The sequence below is a fragment of the Phaseolus vulgaris genome, chromosome 11 (assembly GCF_051622355.1).
Source record: "Phaseolus vulgaris cultivar YP4 chromosome 11, ASM5162235v1, whole genome shotgun sequence".
Classification (NCBI taxonomy): Eukaryota; Viridiplantae; Streptophyta; class Magnoliopsida; order Fabales; family Fabaceae; genus Phaseolus; species Phaseolus vulgaris.
The window spans coordinates 42,601,741-42,607,612 of record NC_143508.1 but is presented as its reverse complement, the minus strand read 5'-3'; the positions used below and the strand labels follow the sequence as shown (position 1 = coordinate 42,607,612).

General features: G+C 31.1%; 1 pseudogene across 1 annotated transcript; it reads left to right on the top strand.

Moving 5' to 3' along the window:
• The first annotated feature begins 3,748 nt into the window (after positions 1 to 3,748).
• On the top strand, positions 3,749 to 5,647 carry LOC137829907 (uncharacterized; annotated as a pseudogene). The gene is made up of 2 exons (XR_011084109.2): positions 3,749 to 4,460; positions 5,305 to 5,647. The product of XR_011084109.2 is annotated as an uncharacterized LOC137829907 (transcript).
• Positions 5,648 to 5,872: the final 225 nt, after the last annotated feature.

The window sequence follows — 5,872 nt, the reverse complement described above, 5'->3', positions numbered from 1 at the left end:
ATGTAAAGAGGTTCAAATTCCTAAATTGGAGGTTGAATTGTAACTACTTTATCAGTTAAAGTCCATAAATGTTTATCTTTTTGTATGAAACATTACTGAATTGTAGTTTACAGTTTCCATGCTAAATCCTTTCCACTCTTAGGTTGTCATGTGGACTTCCATGTGCTTTTTGACAAAGTAATTCTAGGGTTTCATTGGGGTCAAAGAAGCCCAATTGTAACATCAACTAGTCACTTCTAACCCTAACTAGACCTATTTTACTATTGGTCCAAATACAAGCCTAAAAATCTATGCTACTTTAGGCCCAACTTATTTACAAGAAAAGAAATCCTATTCTAATTATTTACAACTAAGGCCTAAAAATATAGAAGAAATTCTCTCTACCACTCTTCCTGAATTCTTTTGAGCAACGCTCTAGTTGATGTTTGGATGACTTAGAGGTTTTCTTGAATATGTTTTATATTTTCCTTCATCCTATAGTTGTCCTCTGTAGTGGGCCTACAAAAGATAAACAAAAAGTCCAATTAGACCCATATTTGCAAGTATGTCCATAAACAGACTATAGGTCTTCATCCTTGTGGTTGTGTGTGGTTGGAGATTTCCATCAAATAGAAAGAGTAAATGTATCAAATTTAATTTCTCTGATTTTTTTATGACAATGTACAAATAGTAGAACAAAATAGGTACACTCATCAAATCCCTCCTTTAAGAAAGAGGAAGGAAGTTGTGTCTTCCTCAGGAAATATGTGGATTAATTCCACATTTTTCAAAGAGGTAGAAAAAGATGAAAGAAAGAGGAATGAAACAGATGAATGAGATAGAAGCAAGTTCTTGATTAAGAGAAAACAAAACAAATATTATCAACTAGAGTCAAGGGCTATCATAACTGAAAAAAGAGTGAAATTACTTCTTGAGGAATATGAAGATTTTAAAGTTGAAGTAATTAGAAGACAATGGGAGAAGTTGGTAACAACCTGTCCTTATTTCCATGAAGCCAAAATTAGAGAATTCTATGCAAATGTTTGTCCAGTAAGCTTTGATGAAATAACTAAAACTTCATGGGTAATGCAAGTCAGTTATGATGCAACTAACATTATAAGGTATCTTCACATTAACTTGGACTTAGCAGGAGAAATAAGAAAAAAGCTTAATAGAAGAAGAAAGGATGTCTCATTGACAATTCCAACAAATCAACTACGCATTCTTGGAAGTATAATGGTGAAAGGAACAACAGGTCTTCCTAAAAAACTCTATAGAGCAAGCATGAGTACATTAACACAGTTATGGGCAAGCATAATGTTTGCAAATATTTTTCCAATACTCATGTATCTTACATGACTTTGGATAAGGCACAACTTCTATACAACATAATTCAAGGAATAACAATGGATGTATCTGAATTGATTTCTTAGGAGATTCACAAGATTGTGTTATATCAAAATAGTGCTAGAGGTACTACAAAGCCTCTAGGTTTTCCTAGTTTAATATGTGAATTATGCAAAGAATTGAGTGCAAGTCAAAAGCTATCCAATCACTACAAGAAAAACATGAAATAGAAACCAATTTTAGAAACAAAAAAAAATAGTTGTTATAGGAACTAAATTAGAGACCATTTTAGAAACTAAAAAAAAAATTGGTTTCTAAATTAGTTTCTATTATTATTAAATGGTTTCTAGATTGGTATCTAATTAGCAACCTATGTTTTAACTACCAATTATTTAGTTTATAAATTTGGTATCAAAAACCTTGGTTGCTAATTAGATACCACTTTAGAAACCATTTAACAATAATAGAAACTAATTTAGTAACCAAAACTTTTTTAATCTCTAAAATGATCTCTAATTTAGTCACTATAACAACTAATTACTTTTAGTTACTAAAAATTAGTTTCTATTTCATGATTTTCTTGTAGTGAATTTACATGATTAGACCTCCCATCAACAAAGCATACGTCTTCACTCACAAAATAATTTTAGATGATGACTAAAGGCCAAGAGAAAGGACAGCTACACCAATGAGAGAGGAGATTGCAACTGAACTTGTCCAATCTTAGTAAAGACTAGAAGACACCTTGGAAGACATTCAACTCCAGTTAGCAACTAATCATAGGGCCAATACTATTATGTTTAACACATTTTCTCTATTTTCTCAGTATCAATAGTCGCACCAGCCAACCACACCTTTTTCCTTCATAACAGAAGATGAATTTAAGAAAGTTGTAGCTTGGCCTGAAGATTCAACTAGAGACAACAATGTTGCAACCTGAAATGACAATGGAGCAATAAGAAATGAAGAAAATTATTGAAAGAATGTTGCACCAATTGTACCTGATACTAAAACACAACTGCTACCCTTTGCACTTCTTCAAGAAACTAAAATTTGACTGCAGTTTATTAGACAATTAATAATAATAATAATATTGTTATTAATATGAATAATATTATTATAATAATTAATAATGTTAGTAATATGAATAATATTAATGATATGAGTAATGTTAATAATATTAATAATAATAATAATAATAATAATAATAATAATAATTATAATAACTATAATCATAATATGAAATCAAATCTCATGTAGTGGTTAAAGGTTTTTGGATCATTGGATCCGAATTCTTCTCATAACGAATATAAAATTAATAATATAAAAATTAAAAATAAATATAGAAAATTGTCTATAAATTTATTTACAAATTTGAATTAGTAGATATTACTTAAAATTAGCATTGGTAAGTAACTCACGATTTTGTTACCCATTTTTCTTGTAACGTTTAAAATAAATCTTTTCTCAAATTTTATTAACAATTTGTTGTCAACATATCAAAATATCAAGTTTAACTTTAGAGAGACTTCATTGTTTTCATTAGGAAAGATGAATACTCCTTTCCACTAAATACAAGTATAATTTGAGAGCATGTTTCACAATTACACCTCACCAAGAGAGATTGCCTAGCCACATAGTTGACACCCATGTCTACGCACGTGAAATCTTCCCTTCTTATTTGACCAAATGTCCACGTGAATTCTTCACTACTAAGGTATATCGAATAAGAACCCTTAAAAAGATTGTTTGATTATAATAATTTTCTGAACATTATCAATTTTTCCTATTCCGACCCAAAGGACACTTGCAATTAAAATAATTAAATGTATTGAAACGGCCAACCTCAAAACTAATGCTTTTATTTTTTTGTCAAATCCAAGTATAGATTACGCGGAAGTAAGGAAGCCCAGGTGATTTTCACGTGGGTCTGGTCCCACGTTAGACAATGTAGGTAATCTCGAAATTGGTACATATCACGTGGGTCAGGTCCCACACTACACCACGTAAGCCAAACCCTATTCAGCTACCAAATTGAAGTAATACAAGAAAAAACTATTAAAATAATACTAGAAAATGGATAATATTTATATAAATTTAATGTTCGTAAATTAAAAATATAATAGAACCAAATTTGAATATTTTTTCCAGTAAACTAATAAACTGCTGTCGAGATATAAACAATAATAAATTTTATGTGTTAAATCATATGTGGCTATTATAATTTTTTCAAGCATCGCTTTAAGTTCTTTAAAGAACTCTTAACAAATCTCATAATTTACTTCAAGGTCACGACCACAGTTATTTTTCTCCAAAGTTATTTTCTTGTCTGATTTAACCTGAAATTTCTACCCACAAATAAACTAACAAATATTGCATTTGCTTCATGTCAATTAATTTGTTCAAAAATCTCCAAGAAATCATAATTATTTGATATTATTATCATTTTTATCATTTTTGCATTATCTATTTTATATGAAAAAGACGAAAAATACTAGGAAGATGCAAGTTGCAAGTGTGAGGTTGTTTCACTTCTATTTATTTTGGTGTCCCGACAGAGAAAAGAACATATAGTTAGAAGCCAATAGAAGAGAAGAAAAGAGAAGAAAAGAGAAGATGGATGGGTTATCTTGTGTGTTGTGTGAGAAGCGGGCTATGATGCTGTGTGACTCGGACCAGGCTAAGCTATGCTGGGACTGCGACGAGAAAGTTCACAGCGCGAATTTCTTAGTCGCAAAACATTCCAGGGTTCTTCTCTGTCGTTTGTGTCACTCCCCTACTCCGTGGACGGCTTCAGGCACGAAACTCACGCCCACCGTGTCGTTTTGTCACCGTTGCATCCTGCGTCGACACACGCGGTTGAACCACTTGGTGAATACCGATCAACGGCACCGTGATAGTGTGAACGACGATGAGGAACATGATTTTGATCACGTTCTTGATTACGATAACAGTGATTACATTGAAGAAGAGGGTGAAGAAGAAGATGATGACGAAGAAGAGGATGAGGATGAGGAAGGAGAAAATCAAGTGGTTCCAATGTCTTCTGGTTCTGCCACGTCACCTCCGGTGAAGACGATTCAGGTTTAGCTTTGAAGCGGTTAAGAAACATCTCTTTAACTTTTGATTCTCATGTAAGTTTATCTCTTCTTTTTCATTTTTTGTTTCTAAACAAAAATATAAAAAAAAATTCAATCCAGGTTCAGTGATGAAGATAAATAATCTAAGTTTATTGTTTCCATGTCATTGAATGTGTGATAGCAAAATATATGAATATGTATTCATCTTCTTGTTTTCTTCCCTCTATTCTCCCCTTTTGTTTACATCTGATTCAGATCTGTCTTCTTCTCACTGGTGCTTTCGGTGTGTTTTTTCTAGCAGCTTCTGCTTCAACCCTGTCAATTTTAATTTTGATTCATTGCGCAGCAATCTTTGGACCATTGGATCAGAATATTAAAGAAAATTCTTTTTACAATCCTTATTGAAAAAAAATAAAATCAAATGATAATACATTATATCCTATCATATTTTCTCTTATAAAAAGATAAAGTATTAAAAGATTGGAAACATATCATCATGAATTGAGAGCAGGCATCTCAGTGAAACGTTGCAATCTGTGGTAAAGGAATAAAATAAAATTTTGTATATAAAGTCTTACAAATTAATTTATACATATTTTAATTTTTATTTAGCAATTAATTTCAATTTTGCTATTTTCTTTTAAATGTACGTAAATAGTTTGTTCAAAAGTTTTACAAATCTTTTAAGGTTGTCTTTTTTTACATTTTTTCTTGTCTGAATCTGGATATTTTTCTCAAAACTTTGGTCATATAGTAAGCTAAAACTCCTTTATGTCAAATTGATGTGTTTACACTATCTGTTAAAACTTGGCTACAATGATTACATTCATTTAGTTTATACTTTTAAGAGGTGGGGATTTTTATAATAATTTTATTATTATTTTGTTTAACGTTACAGGATGATAGAACATGTTCTTCAAATGAGATTCTCACTGCTACATTGTCCAATAACAACGAATCAACCTCAACGAGTGTCTTCGGAGCATTGAAGAGACATCGAGTCAATCAATGAAATTATTGATTGACCCTTGGTTGAAGATTGAAGAGGTAGTGAAGGATTAACTTGACCCAAAATCTGGCTGTTCATGATGATTAAATTAAGATGCCAAATTACATACAGTTCATAGTTCAACAACTTCAATTTCAACTAGATTTAGTTTCAATTTCCCATTCAATTTTGTACTCAGATTCATGATATATGTGGAGGATGTATATATTTCAAGTCCTCTTATTGCGTAAAACTCTCCACAGTATTTTGTAGAAGGTTATAATCTTTTCTTTTTCCTCTTTTTGGTTGCGCTTAAGTTTTTCATCTGGTTAACTTGCAAAAAATGGCTTATATTTGTTCCATTTTGGGTACACACTACCTCATTATCAGTAGTATTGTTGCAACAAGCTTGCAATAGTTGTCACATCCTCAAATTTCATGAAAAAATTGAGAAAAAAAAATAGAATCAAAATAGTAT